The sequence below is a fragment of the Protopterus annectens genome, chromosome 6.part0 (assembly GCF_019279795.1).
Source record: "Protopterus annectens isolate FY-2018-M chromosome 6.part0, PAN1.0, whole genome shotgun sequence".
Lineage (NCBI taxonomy): Eukaryota > Metazoa > Chordata > Ceratodontiformes > Protopteridae > Protopterus > Protopterus annectens.
In genome coordinates this window covers 420,692,625-420,709,167 of record NC_056737.1, presented here as the reverse complement: position 1 = coordinate 420,709,167, position 16,543 = coordinate 420,692,625, and the positions used below count along the sequence as shown (strand labels likewise).

Sequence of the window (16,543 nt, the reverse complement as noted above, 5' to 3'; positions counted from 1 at the left end):
TGATGGTAAAGAGGGGCACTTGGGAACACATTTTTTGGAACTGTAACAAGGTGGCAAATTTTAGAAATTCCCTACTGGGAACACTGATAAAAATGTTGGGGGAGAACATTATTGTAACTAAGGAAATTATTCTTTTTGAGAAGGGATATAGAGACTGAATTGCCCAAAGTAAGACTGCAACATTTAATGCCACTGGCTGCTTAAAAAGAAATTACTAGAAAATGGAAATCAAAAAATAAACCAACAGTAACAGACTTACTGAATGTTACAAATAAAAGAATTGGAGGTGGTAGAAAAACAAAAGAGTGAACTAAAAAGAAAGAAATGGAATTTTTGAGAACACATGCAGAATAATGTTCAAGCGGAAGAGTGAAATTTTAGGAAGACAGGACTTGAAAAATCTTTGCAATGTTAAACTGAATAATTATTAAGAAAGAAACCATATATGTATAATGCATGAAAAGGAAAAAAAAACATTTGCAATGATTTGTTTTCTTTTTTATAAATGTATGTGTACCCGTATCTCACTGTAGTAAAAGTGTTAAAAAAAAATACACAGAGCTATGCAAGTAATACTATCAACTGTAAATGTTCAAATAGATAAATGCTGCAGTAGCCTAAGTTATAATGGGTTATTATATAGCCTAAGATACAACAGCCAGCCAGCTTCCAAAGCTTAAGGCAACTTCCATGCTAGTAGACCACAGCTAGAGTAGGGCAGGGAGAAAACCAGTGGTTTAGGCAACAGACCCTTCATTGTTTTCATGACAATTAAAGGAGGGAGGCTAGAGCACTGAAACAGGTCAGTGCTAGGTATATAAAATCCATGTTCTCATCCGGGCAAAGAAATCCTACAAAAAATAAGAGGGGTGGAGGGAGCTGCTACAGCAGAAGTTATCAATATGAACACCTACTGTTAAGGTACGTTTACTTACACAAGTTCACTATGTTTATTACTAAATCACTGCTGCAGTAGCCTAACCTATGTGCGCAGAATACCAAAGCTTATAAAGCCAGGGAGGAAGGACGACAAGTGTCCAGAAACTCCTGGGGAATGCTCATATAAAAGTCTACTCTCACACAGAAAAGAACTCTAGTTTGTAGTGTTTTGTGAACATGTGTACACAGGATCAATTTGCTGCCTCTAGAGTCCATCCCTTCCCAAAAAGCCACCAAAGAAAGCAAGGTCCTGGTATATAAAGTGCCTTGAACCTACCGGAAATTGATTTGCTATAGTGGGACTAACAAAAGGAAGCAGCATGGGACAAACATTTGGAAACTGTCTGCTGTGACACAGCTTATCGCTTTTTTTTTTCTTACTTTCATAAGAAATAATTGATCAGATTTTCTGAAGGTATTAGTTCTGTCAAGATAGCATCTCAGTTGTCTGTGGATATCTAGAATATCCCGAAAATGAAGAACCTTTTCTCCCTCATTTTCAGGTTGTGCAAAGACCATAGGGAGATTGATAGCTTGGCTCAAAGTAAATTTGGAAACCACTGTAGGCATAAATTAAGGATTTGCTCTCAAAGAAACCCTATCTTTGTAGTAAAATGAGATATGGTGGGTCAAATGTAACTCAGATACTCTTCTTGCAGAAGTTGGAGCCATACACTTGACTGTTTTCCATGTTAGGTACCTCAAATCAGCCTGATGACCTGGTTCAAATGGATCAGGTATTAATTTTTCCAAAATAAAATTAAAATCCAAAAGAGGAGTTCCTGCTTTCTATCAGAGCAGGTATGCAGAAACCCCTTTAAAAACAGCTTGACAAGAGAGTCTTCTGAACTAGGGGGATCCATGGGCAGACATAATGAAATGGCCCAAAGATGAACTTTGACAGAGAAAAAAAGTCCAGAGGATAATAACTCACACAAATACTGCAGAACTAGAGGAATATTAAACTTAAAAAGGGTCTTGGTTCTTAACATGGCACCAACTATAAAATCTGTTCCATTTTTTTTTTTTTAAGTAGCAGGTTTCTTTGCCTCCTTCAATACTGCTGCACATCTTCAGAAAATAGGTGCCTAAAAGGTTTAAAATTCAACCATCCAAGTAGTCAGCTGAAGTTGTTTCAAGTTGGGTGTATCAAACAATCACTGTCTTATGTGAGTAGGTACAGTTTATGAAGAAGCTTATGGTAACTGCCCTTCGCCATTTCCAAAAGAAAGGAGAACCACTGTTGCCTAGGCTTCAAGGGAGTCATCAAAATGACCTTTGTTGAGTCCTTCTTAACCTACAAAATGACCTTGGATATCAGTGGAAAGGCAAGTGAGAGAGGAAAAGGTTCTATTACCCTTACATCCAGCAGATGCTGAATGACAGGTGGAAATTAAATTTGATCTGCAGGTCCAGGAGGAATCCCATGAAAAGGAGATGGACACTCACTGGCCCAATGGATAACTCTCAAAGCCCATTTGTCTGAGATCATCTATTGTCAAACACATAAATGTATACTGAGATTTTGGGGAAGAATTAAAGGATAGCCAGGGTAGGAGGGGGATTACAATTTGTAGATAGACTTGTTGGACTGTCCTTGTTTCTGTTAGACTCCCTCTTCTTTTTAGAGCCAACCATTCCATTGTCTACTGAACATCTGTGTGCTTCGTCTGAAGTTTGCTCTGTCTACTTATTTTGCTTTTTATCAAAGGACACTGAATTAGGGACGAAACCTTTAACAAATTTGGAAAAGGAAAGCTGAACAATCAGAGTTATTCCTTGAATCAGTTTTCGTGTCTCATCACATTTTTTTCAGGAGCTCAGCAGTAGATGGTCCAAATACAACCGCTCCATCAAGAGGAGAAATCAGAATTTCATCTTCTACATATTCAAGCAATTTTTGAGAATAAAAGCATGCAAATCTACTCATAATACACCCGTAGCTGCTGCTCTGGAAGTAGCTTTAGCAGAGTCATATGAACTTCAAAGAAATACTTGGTTACTTGAGAAAGAGAAGCAATAAAAGCATTTAGAGAAGATTTACCCTCAGTGAAAGGAAAACCAGCAGTAATATTTCTTGTATTTCAAAAAGAAGGAAGGAAGCAAAAACATTAACATGAGAGCCTGACAATTAAGAATTCTAAAAATAAGAGTGGCAGAGGAATACGCTCTTGTTCTAAACCTATTGAAAGCTTTCACATTTTTTGTCAGAGGGTGTGGGATTAGCATTAATAAATGCTTAGCTGTAGAAGGATTTGACAAGGAAATCACTGCATGGTCAGATCTGGTATTAGAAAATGAGTATTTGTAAGACTGAGGAAACTTATACAGTCCATCTCCCTCATTACGGGCTACATGCTGCCTGTTAGGCATGCTGCAGGCTATAATTAAAACATCCTCCAATGCAGGAATAGCACTATGGTGAGACAATTACAGTTGTAATACATCATATTTTATCAAAGAAAATGGAATGCCATTTTGTTTCCACTGAAAATATCAATTCATTATAGATATGGTTTCAGAAAGAAAAACTCTTCAAAGGGAAAATCAGAAGAAATGTCCTCCTCAGTGTCAGAATCTGTTGCCTGAGAAATAGAACTAAATTGCTTTCCTCTAATTTTAGCCCCTGTTAATTACACTAGGAATCTTCAGAAACAGAAAAATTTCTTTTCTCATACCAGTATAACCAAAATGTAAGGGTTAAGAGCCTGAACTAAGCCCTCAACTAAATCCAACAAAGCCTCCCCATCTAAGGTAACAGAGACAGTGGAAAATAAACGTTTAACTTTCTTTTTTTTTTAACAGGAAAATCCACAGAAACACACCATCTCATATCAAGAACACAATAGCCCTGCCAGGCAAAGAAACATTCCCTACTCCTTCCAAAGAGTGGTTTTCCCAAGCCTGCAGATACCACTCCAACAGCTGCAAAGGACTTGTCTACTTCCGGTCCATGGGAGCTGAAGGGACTGTACCAGAGCAGCCCAAGAAAGACGAGTAGTTTAAGGAACTGTAGGGTCACTCATTTGTGCCTAAGGCAAGGAAGCAGCCTGCTGAATTTGCAAAGGCCATATTGAAATTTTCTTTTTCTTGTGTACAGAGGAAGAAAGGACAGAGTTCCATGGTTAAAAACACACAAAAAAGACCCAACTGGGTAAAGTGTCCTTAGACCCAAAATGCGCATCCATCCACAAGTGACTGAATAAGGAACACAAGCACAACTAAAAACTCACTTTAGTAAAATAAAAGCATCAGAAAAAAAAATAAAATATGAGCACTTTCACACCATAAAAGGCACTTCTTCAGGTCTTAAAGCAATCATTTGCCTGGTTACATAAATTCAAAAATATAGCCAATAAGAAACAGATGCAAATTACTCATACAGATGCTGGACAAATAGTATTGCAGCAGAACAGTAAACTAAAACAATAGCCAATCACTGAAAAATAGCAGCAATCCAATCATATGGAGAAGTAAGGAGGAAACCTCCAATAAAGTTATCAGGACGTAGCCCAAGTAAACATAAGGCACACAACAATCTAATTGCCAAACTCTCTGCTCAAAAAGAGGTGTAACCAGAAAAAGAAAATAACTGATTGATACATATAAGGGATAGCACCATTGACAAACAACAGCACTAAACCTCATAGGTTGAAAGTACTTCCTAACAACCAATAAAATAATAAAAAATGGGCATAACTAAAACAAACATCCAATCATTAAACACACTAAATAGACCAATAACCTCATCTAAAAAGGGGGAGTGATTTCAGATGCAGGTTCACTGGTACATGATCATTCAAGTCCCAGTCCTTTTCAACCCTTAACAAAACAATCCATTTAAGGTCATCTTCCTCTGTATCATCTGTATAAATATCTCCTCCTCCAAGAGTAACGAGCGTTAATTCTATAACTAGAAATACAAAGGAATTTGAGTTTCCATGTTGAAGCACTTGTCTAGCAAGTGCATTTCGAGTGTCAGAGACCTTTATATCATACAGATGTTCATGGACCCTTTCCTTTAACAGTCTATTTTACCAACATAAAAGGATGAACAACAAACACATCTAGCCAAATTTACTAAATGCTTAGAGTTACAATCAGCGAACCGAGAAAAATGAAAAACCTTCTCTGTTGTTAGATGAACTAAAACATTCGTATTGGTGTCAATAAATTTGCACCATGTACAAGTCCTGCACATAAAAGTTCATTGACAGCATGAATCTAACTTCTTGTCACCATTCCAACTTTGCTTAAAACAAAGCTGACGCTTAACAGAGTTTGCATTCTTAAAAACAAATTTGGGTCTCGGACCAAGCAGCTCTTTAATCTGGTCATCAACCAACAAATACTTCAAATATTTTTAAAAACCTCATACACACATTAGATAAATAAAAAAGAGGAAAACCAACACTACCTGAAAGGAAATCTTTAGAACTCATTGCTGTCTGACTAGACAGTTCTGAAAAATATGGTTTACCTCATCCTTGCCTCTCTAACCTCACATCAGCCAAACATTCATTAATCTCAGAGAAGGAATATCCTGTCCTTCAATTCATTCCTAAATCTAAAAAAATGGTGTCTGAACTGTGTATTAGCCAGTGTAAGGCAGGACATTTTTTTCCTGCAAGATTCCTATATAAATTGCAAACAAAATGCCCAGCCGATGTTTTACTAATCTGATTATCTAAAAACTCAATCCTAGGGTCAGACATATTAAGCGTGAACGATAAAAATGATGTACTGGAGTTCAAAAACTCCACAAACTTAAACAATTCAGACCTTGTGCCATCCCATAATAAAAATATATCAACAAAATGAGAACAGTAAGTACTTAATATGACCACAAAATGATGTACCAGAGAGCACTCAGGCACTCTCCCATTGTGCCAAAACTACAGTTGGGTAACTAATGGCATAGGATGTCCCCATGGCAACCCCCAACTTCTGCAAATAATATTTATCCCTAAACAAAAATACATTATTCTCCAGAATCAATTCAATAAAAAGACAAATCAAACTAATCCTACCAGTTGAATAATTAGAATGACGTGATAAAAACTCCTTAACTGAAGAAATAACCACATCATTGGGAATAACAGTGAATAACTATTTAACATCCAATGCAACTAGAATAATCTTTGAAAAAATTGTTTGGTGTCCCTTAACATAGTAGGTATTTTATCCACAATAGGTCTTAGCATCTTTTCCACATAAATAGACAGTGTTTCAGTAATCCACCCTCTTCCCAACATTATGGGTCTCATCGGCGGGGGTATGGGATGCTTATGTATCTTAGGGAGACCATTTAAAACAGGAATGAGGGGACAGTCAACCCTTAAATAATCACAGAGATCCTTATTTATGTAACCACTCAAAGCATTCATATAGCTCACCCTGTAAATTCCGTATTAACACATGTTCATTTCTGTTAATATTTAAATATGTTGCAGTATCCATTAACAAATGTAACATGGAAGTATAATAAAAATCACTATCCATCAGAACATATAGGGATATAGTCTGGGTACGAGAGGTCAAGTGTCTGCAAGCTCCCGCTTTCTAACAGTGACAAAGGGGGCAGACCAGGGGTAATTTTTATGATCCCCCAGCCACTGACTGCACTTGAACAGCTGCAAGGAGGAACTCTGCTTCAGATGGATGGGAAGCCTGTTCCACAGAAGAGGTAAGTCTCGGAGACGCACATACCTGTCTCTGTCCAACATGTCATATAAGTTGCAGACAAAGTCCGAGTCCCTAAATTGAGCATTTCTAATGCTTTTGTTTTGCAGAACTGAAAGAGGTCCATAAGGGCTGTGTCAGACAATGCTTTGAATGCCAGGTATGGATCACCTCTCAGTAGTCAGGAGGGGACAGAGTACAAGTATTAGGCTTTGGGGCAGTCCACAAGGGACAAGTCTACACCATGTATTCTTTTTGTGTGGAACCTCTGTGGATGTTCCAGTTGTTGCACATGCCTGGTCAGGTACATGTCATTGTATTCAATGATTGGTCTACTGAGGGGCATGTACAAATGAACAATGCCATCTTTAGGATGCCATACCCCTGTGTATAAGTACTGTAATATAAAATTATTTCCTTACTACAGTAGACACATGATGTTCAAAGGCAGAGTCGCTATCTACATACGGTTCTAAATCTATGATCGCAGGGTCAACTCTTAGAGGGTATATTATCACTGTAGTAATTACCATGGGTTGTAGTCTTTCCAAATGATACTATGCATTTTTGGCATTCAGTTCTTAGCCTGTGTCAGGCCTTCTTGGAGGACGTTTGTGTCTCTGGGGGATTCCCTGACTGTGCCTAGTTTGCAACTGTCTGTGAACTTGATCAGCCAGAACCCTTTGAGACTGGTCTTGACTTCAGAGAGGTAGATGCCAAAAAGAAGTGGGCCCAGCACCAGCCCCTGTGGGCTCTGCTAGAGACTTGCCTTTTTGTGGAGGTTGACTCACCTATTCTTTTTGCATCCAATATGTGAGCTAGCTAGCTATCCAGCAAGTAATGTTGAGGTTTATACCTAATTTCATGAACTTGTCTACAACAGCCAAGCAGTTATTGTGCTGAATGCTTTGGCCAGGTTTTGGTAAGCAGTATGCACTCTTTTGCTCTCATCCACTGCTTTGCTGAACTTCTCAAAGAAATCCACGAGGTAGAGTTGGCATGACCTGCACTTGACAAAACCAAACCAGGTTGAATCAAATGTCTGAAGGTTTTCTAAGTCATTATTTATCACATATATGATTATTCTTATCATGCTGGCCAAAGATATGTGACTAGTTAGGCTTATGGGATGGTAATGTCTCAGGTCTGTGGATGTCTACTCTTGTGCAGAGGAGTAACAGCTGCAGTCCTCCATTTGCTTGACAAGAAACCTGTTTGTAGGTTATGACTGAATAGTGCTTCTAGTAGGTCTGATAGAACATGTTTAATGCTACTAAGTAGGCAACCTGGGATATCATCAGGTCTCACTGATGCAGTGTTTTTGGCCTTGGAGAGTGCATCGAGAATCTATTCCCTAGTAATAGCTGGGAGAGCTATGGTTGAGGTATTTCTTGAGAGGTGTCTTTGGGAGAAAGCGAGGTAAAACTGGAGGTATATTTATTGACCAGTAGATTTACTACATACTCTGGCTTAGAACAGGTAGCTCCATTTATAATTAGTTTTGCACACTGTTACTGCACTTGAGGTTTGGGACATATCTGAAGAATCTCATGTTGTTATCCTTAGCCTGGGAGGCTACTTTTACCTCAAATGTTTGGCTTTGGTAAACTGAATTAACCCAAGTTATGTAGTCCGATAAGGGAATTATTACCTTACTAGTCATTGCACTTCTTATTTTTGACCAAGATTTTCTTCCTTTTGTTGGAATTCCTCCAGGGTGGCTTGTTTTTTGAGTTAGTCTTGTAGTTATTTCAGGTAGGCACCTCCACTTCTATGCAGCTACATACTTAATTGCAAAGGGATTTTGTGAAAACCTGCTTGTGGGCAGCAGTGTTCCCTGGATTTGGGGGGGGGGGCTTGACATCTTGCCTGGGTGTCCCTTAAAAGTAGGAAGTTTGCCTTGGAATAATTTTCTAGAAGTTTCAGGGTTACCTACTGTCCCAGTTTTTTTTTTTTTTTAAGGAAATAGCTTTATGGTCTGATCTGACCAGTGATGATGTTACACTTGGAGGGGGGGGGGGTGCAACCTTCCCCTATGTTGGTGAGAAATAGGTCAAAGACACTGATGCCCCTAATAGGCATCTGTGCTAATAAAATACCAGGAATCTTTGTGTCTGCAAGATTGAGGTTATGCACGATTTCCAGCTCATAGTGGGTAGTTGAAATCATCCATCCATGAATATGGTTGTTGGGTTGAAGGGAGAGAGACTTGAGTTCATTTAAGTAAGTTTTTTTGATTTCCTGGTTCAAAAGGGGGGGATGTACAGCTCACGGAAACATGGTATGAGACTTTGCTAATGGTGAGTTGTAAACAGAGGAACTCAGTACGTTATACTGTTTAACCAGCATTGAGCTTGGATGTATACTGAGATATGTTCACCCTTTGTCCCCTTCTGTGCATTAGCTGATCTAAATGTGTGGAAGGCATTATAGCCCTGCACATCTAGGGTGCTCTCCGTGGCTTGAAAACATGCCTCTAACTACACAGATGTCTACATTCTCCAGAGTGAGGAAAGCTTGCAGGGAGTGAAGTTTAATTGTTTAGACTCCTGGTATTGAGAAATATCACCTTTAGATTACTCTGGGTTAGTTCAGATATTTCAGATGGATTATCTGGTTGGCAATACCTTAAAAAAGGCACTAGGAGGGTGGATAAGGTTTTAGCTAATATTCAAATGCCTACAGGGACAGGTGCAGAACATCTCTGGTTTGTTAACCATATCCGCCCAGGCTGAAAAATATTATACCCTTTTTGAATGACACCAAAAGCTAAGCCAGTTATTAAAATTGATTATTTTTTGTTCATATTGTGGTATCATCCTTGGATCCAAATTCAGAAACTGACCACATCGTCAAATAATGTAATTTTAACAATAAACGTACTCAAAAAAAATACATTTATTTTGAAAGAGAAAGGGAGCAACAGCATCATTTTCAATGCAGCTCTCTGTTCCCACATCATCGTGTAAAAAGGTATCTTGTGTACAAGCCATGCGACCCCCAAAGTCCCACTCAGGGCACTCAAATAAATAAAAAAATTATCTAATATGGCTTAAGTTGGCATATACCAGACTTTCATATGGTCAGAGTGGCATCTCTACCACAACTCTTTGGTTAGGTTGAAAGTGCAATCAGAATTGTCTCCTGTCTTTGACATTTTAAGGGGGGGTGAGACCATTAGGGTTGCACACCCTCCCCATTGTTGTTTGCATTATACACAGAGCCTCTGGCACAAGCCACTAGAAGGGCTTGATTCAAGGGAATTAGGACTGAAGAGTTGTACTTTAAGATCTCTGTATGAAGATGACCTTTTAATTTACTCTACAAACCCTGAAAAAGATCTGGATTCCATACAAGCCGTGCTGGGAAAGTTTAAAAAAACTCCCTGTGTACAAGCTAAATTTAGATAAAACTGCTTCTATTGCATTAAATTCCATTCCATCTTGGGTACTTAAGGGAAAAATAGTCTTTCTTAAATAATGAAGAGGAGATTACATAGCTAGGCTTGAAATTGGGGACAACATTGGGAGAGACCATTAATGGGTTCACTACTTTTATAATTAAAATGGGAGATTTTATCAAACAGTGAAAGACATTTATTCTGGATACTCCTCAGTAAATATGGGCAGTCTTCCTTCGGTAGATGGCAAATGTTGGAGATGTGATGTGGGGGAAAGAGGTAACTGGGAACATATGTTTGGATTTTAATGAGTTGGCAGACTTTAAAAATTCCCTTCAGAATACTGTGTTGGTAATACTGAGTGAGCCAATGAGTGTAACTAAGGAAATTATTTTTTTTAAGCTGGGTTACAGGATCTGACTTACCTAGACATAGCAAGGCCTTGTTAAGTTTAATTCTGGTGGCTGACAAAAAAGCAGTTACTAGAAAATGGAAATGAAAATCTAAACCAACTATATTTGCAGTAGTGAATATTGTAGAACAAATAAAAGAACAGGAGATGGGACTTTTAGAAAAAGGTAGGAGTAAATTAAATAGCAAAAATGTTAATTGTGGGAATAATGCATGCAGAAAATGTTTTGGAGGAGGAATGATGTTTAAGATAAGGCAGGAATTGAATAATGTATGTAATGTTGTCTAGATTATAAGATTTATAAGAATTTGTGTGATGTGTAATGTTTGTAAATATGAACTTGTTATGGTTTGATTACTTTTATATAAATGTAAGTTTGCTTATGTCAAGTGATAATTCAATAAAGGTGTTTAAAAAAGATGCTTTGATTTACCTGCTGTTACTAACAGCCAAAATGGCAGTGACAACCAAAGAACACAGGAGACCCACCTTTAATTAATATATTTTTGAAACATGTGAATAGACTTTGTCTCCAAGTTAAATGGATAATTCAAAGCAAAATGTGATTGCAAGATGGGGTCTTTGAGATCGATATATAGACGAAGATTATACAAACAATGAAAATGATGGGACCCCCTGAGTTTAGTATCTATTTTTTTAGCAGGCTTAGAACTCTCAACATTCCCCCCACCACCAGTTTGGGCACTTGCACAGACTACTTAGGGCATCCTGTATTTTTAACTGCATGTATGGGTTGTCCATACTAATTTGTATAGTCTATTTTATGTTGGTCTTTTGTTTGTAAACTGGTATTTGTTGGTTATTCAAAGTTGAATAAATCTGAACAATTTTTTGTTTGTTTTCATTCAGAGGCAGACATTAATTTATGCAAAACTCCAAAAAGAAAGTCAACATGTTAAAAAGAAACAATCATTTTCCTGTGAACCTTCAGATCCCTGACCATTTAGTATTCTGTCTTCAGCTTGATGCTTTAGCTTCTGCTGTTGGCAATATGGAAGAAGTTTTGCTGGAATTAACTTTTCAGATTTACTCATCTTTAAGTAACCAGCAAATACCAGTTTACAAACAAAATGCCAACATAAAATAGTATATACAAAATTTTAAGGACAACCCATACTTGCAGTTAAAAATACAGGAGGCCCTAGTGTTCTGTGCAAATGCCCAAACTGGGGGGGGGCTGAGAGTTTTAAGTCTGCTAAAAAAATTACATACGCTTGGGAGTCCCATAGTTTTCATTGTTCGAATAATCTTCATCTATATATCCATCTCATGGAGCCCATCTTGCAATCACATTTTGCTTTGAAATATGTTCCCAGTTACCTGTTTCTCCCCCATCACACCTCCATCATTTGCCATCTACCTAAGGAAAAATTCTTTGGGGTCTGCTTGGGGTATAAAAGTATCTATGCAATAAATCAGAGCATCCTTATGGGAGACCACTGCATTCTCAACATCTAAACTCAGTAGAAAGTGTAGTTTTGGCATCAATTCCAGTATTTCTTCCCTGATCACCTTAATCAGTGCTTGGAGATCCTAATATAACTGACTCAGTTTTGTACATGCCCAAAAATGTGCATATATTCCCCTAATCTGTCTTCTTCACATCACCAACAGATGGGTGTCATCACCTTTAACATGCTAACCAGTTTAGCAGGAATGTGAAAAAAAAAACGTAGAAAGACATTGCCAGCCAAAAATTCTATATCTTCTCAAGTTTGCCACATGTCTTATCAATCTGATTAACCCTAGCCACTCATCCTGACTCATTCTACAAGAGAGTTTCCACTCCAATCAAATCCTATATCTGTCTGCAACATCTGCCTCAATATCCCACAAAATCCTAAATGCTCCAGCAATTTAATTTGTATCACCCATGTTTGCCCACTTGCCTCATAAACCAGCCTAATAAAGGAAGTCTTCCCCTTAAAATATATTAAGTTTCAGATTCTCTGCTATGCTGCTCAAAACACTATAACAATCTCATTTCAAGACTGCACTGGGATTCAGTCTTAAAATTGCTCCACGTTTGACATTTGTATGTTTGTGTAGATTTCTATCCTAAATTTAGGTACATTTTTAATCATCATCCTTTACTTTACATATAGCTGATGAATACGAAGATCAAGATGCTTCTACAGCAGAAGCAGTTCTCTCATCCACTCAGTGCTCCTTGTTGCTTCTAATGCACCTCTATCCATGATTAAGAGGTCTTTAGAAAGCTTGGCGTAATCTCTCATGTGCCACCCTTTGGCCTACCACCCCTCCCAACAGACCCTTAATTCACCCAAAGCACTACATATACTTCTTCCATCTGACCTTGTAAAACACTACAAATATACAGAGGACTGGATACACAGATCAAGATTCACGGCTCCCAAACTCCCCACTACTACCCCCCACATGAGTTTAAGTGTGCCCACTGCATCCTAGGCTTCTTATGCTCACAATCAAAATCAGACACCAATTTTTTCTACTTGGTTAAGGGTTGTGCAGTGAGCAACACCACTCTCTCACTGTGTATACCACCAGTAGCAAAATGAATCAATGAACTGCCCAAATTTACTGGGGAGTATCAAGCATAATTTTCCACTGTTTGTTAAAATCTCCTATTTTAATTATAAAAGTGGTAGACCTATTAATGGTCACTCCCCACTGTTGTCCTAAATGTTAAGCCTAACTTGTAAAATCCTCCTCATTATCAAAGAAAGAATATTTTTCCTCAAGTACCAAGATGGAATGGAATTTAATACAAAAGAAGAAGTTTTATCTAAATTTAGCTTATACAGAAGGGGTTTACTTAAACTTTCCCAGCACGGTTTATATGGAATCTAGTTCTTCTTCAAGGTTTGTACACTAAAACAAAAGATCATCTTCATACAGAGAGCTTCACGTGCAGTTCTTTAGTCTTCATTCCCTTGAATCAAGCCCTTCTAGTGGCTTGTCCCAGTGGCTCTATGTATAATGCAAACAGCAATGGGGAGAGTGTGCAACCCTGAAGGTCTTACTCCCCTTAAAATGTGAAAGACAGGAGACAATTCTGATTGCACTTTGACCCTAACCAAAGAGTTATGATATAGATGCCCCTTCAACCATATGAATGCCTCTGGGAAGTGCATCCATCTCAGGAGGGAAAACAAACTGTCCCACTTAACCCTGTCCAAAGCTTTCTTTGCGTTATAGCTCAGTACCAAAAGCTGCTTATGCCTCCTTTTCAGCCTCCATTATTCCCACTGTCTTGAATATCAGCTGTGCTTCTTCCCTTTATAAAATCTGTGTGGTCCCTGCTTCTTCCCTTAATAAAATCTGTGTGGTCCATGTGTACTACATGCTACAGCATGTACCAGTAACCTTACTAAACCTAAGATAAATAATTTACAGTCATGATATAGCATCAATACAGGATGGTAAGTCTGTGAGAGTGATGGGTCTTTCCTCTACTTTGGTATCACCATGACTATTGCTTATATTCAAGAGGATGGGACCACCCCTGTTTCCAGTATACCATTACACAGTTTCATTAAAACTGGCACAACCAAGTCATTCTCTAAACTGTATAGCTCTATGGGAAGATAATCTGGTCCTTGGGTTTTACCTACTTTATCTTCCGATAAGGACTGTCCTACTGCCCCTGTAATCTGATCCACTAATCCACATGTTCCTCACATTGGGAAGGCAGAACATCCTCTGTCTTTTCTTGCCTATTTAATGCTGCATAAAATCTTGAAAATTCTTTAATATCTTAGACAAGTCATAAGTTAAAGGTTGACTTGGTCCTTTATCTTTACTACCATCCTTTCAGTCGGTCTTGCCTGACCTTTAGCTGTCAATTATTTTAAACTTATGGGAGAATAACTGCAGTCAAAAAGTTGAACTATTTTAGCTTTAACTAATTTATAATCCAGCAACCCAATTAACTTTTCCTTTAATTTTTGATATTCTGATTCCCCTATCAAGCTTCCCTGTATTTTTTCATATTCTATACTCAAGATGAGCTGTGTGGATAACTGTCAACCTTTCTTTAGCTAATGCCAGCTGCTATTTTGTCCTTAAACATAAATATTGGCACAAAAGGACATTCAAATCTTCTCATCTTGCTTGTATTTGATCATACTCCCTCTGAAGTCTACACATCTCCACCTCAAACAAATTACCAATTCCCTTTGAAAACTGACATTCCTACAAAATTAAAGGTAGCATTTTCCATGCATCTCTGTTTCTCTTGCTTCCCACTCCATTTCCAGGGTGACAGGAGAGTCATCTCAGGAAGTAAACCAGATCCCTGCATATATAAAAAGATGCTCCTTACAGATCAAAAATGTATCTAGTCCAGTGAGTCCAATACTAAGGGGCATAACTTAAAGCCCAGGGTCACAATGAACTTACCTATATCTTCCATTTCTAAAAGATGGAGACAGTTAGCTACTAATTTATCCTGTTGAGATAAATAATGGGCCCTTGAACCATCACAAACTTCCTCTGTTGAAAAAAAAAAACTGTTCCCAGTCCTCCCCCCTGCAGCACTACTCTTTGCAGCAACACCCACCTTTTAATTCAAACAAAAGTTTCACCTGCATTGCTTCCTGGAGGGGCATACATATTTACAATTGTATAAATCCATCCCTGTGTCCCACCTTAAAATTAAAAAGTATATAAACCTCCTTATCTCTCTACAGTAAGAGTGCCTCCCAAGTTAACTCTACTTGATTAGTATTGCAACTCCCCTTTCTCCTACCTCTAGGGGTAAGAAGAGCCAAGAAGTTGGAAACTCCCCTTTATCAAGAGTGCAGTGCTCCACATCACTGTGGATGTGTGTTTCCTGTAACAGAATCAAGCCTGGGTACAACTTTCTTAAGTATACACCAACATGATTTTCCTTAACAAGGTTGCTCATCCTGCTCATATTCCATGTAACTATTCTCATTTGAAATGTGAGAAAAAATATCTATTGATTATTACAGGATTGGGTAGCTTATACTTCAGCAATCCACAAGCCCCTGCAAAATTAACAATATTTTCTAGATGAGAAATACCTTGTTACTCAGCTTTAACTCCTTCCTTATTTATGTTAGTTATTTGTAAAAATATACACCGCACACACAAAGTAGCATAAATGAACACCAATAAACTCATACCCTAGGAATTTAACAGAACTATATACAAATTACTGTTCCTTCCAAGGAGAGAACATAACGCCTTTACTGGGGGAAGACCAAACACATGTAAACCACTGGGAGGACATGCCATCTAAGGAGATTTTAAAATCTCCTTGTCTACTTAGGGTGTCCCTGACATAACTGTATCAGTCTCATCTAGTGCCTGGTGCTGTTTTCCATTCTGGTACTCCACAAATCTAGAAATTGAGGAGAGAAAAAAAAAGGTCCAGATCTCACTAACCATCCTTCCCTCAGGAGCATGCCAGCAAACTGAATCCTCTTCTATGCTCCTCAACTTAGACAAAAAAAATCTGTTCCCCAGTCTGGCAAGCATACAATTTTCCTTTCTACATTTTTTGAGTACTCTTGGAGCACAGAAGCACTTCAGCCCTAACCACAAATGCACTATTTGCATTCATTTCTGAATGTCAGAAGTATACTATCTCCTGATCATCCATCTTTTGATTATGACCCCACCTCCCCATCTTGCACCTGAGGTGGCAGCCCACTTCACCCCACCCTAGCTATGCTTCTGATCCTTGCTCTTGTTAAACCAATATCCACTCTCTTCCTTCCCACATAAACAATTTATATGAATCTTTTACCTGAGATCATAACATACAGGAGACAATAATATTCCAACACAATGTATACACTCAAAATTTACAACCCTCAACACCACCAAAGTAACACAGTCCCAGTGATTTGTTTAGATGATCTCCATGCTTTCTAAATACTGCATATGAATTCACTCACGATTGAAAAAGATTTTAATATCTCTGGTGAGTTAAATGAGGCACGAATTGTTGCAAAAAATATACACCCAGAGTATCTTCAAGTTTGACTGTCTACAATATTTAATCACATTAACAAAAACTCTTCTTTTCCTTATAGTCTCAACTTTGACGTCATGATAATATCATGGAATCATTTACC

At 38.1% G+C, this 16,543-nt stretch overlaps 1 protein-coding gene across 1 annotated transcript in view; it reads right to left on the bottom strand.

Annotated features, from left to right (window-relative positions):
• Positions 1–16,543, bottom strand: part of PACS2 (phosphofurin acidic cluster sorting protein 2) — a 1,734,969-nt gene that overhangs the window by 1,185,913 nt on the left and 532,513 nt on the right. The gene's annotated exons all lie outside the window — the stretch shown is intronic.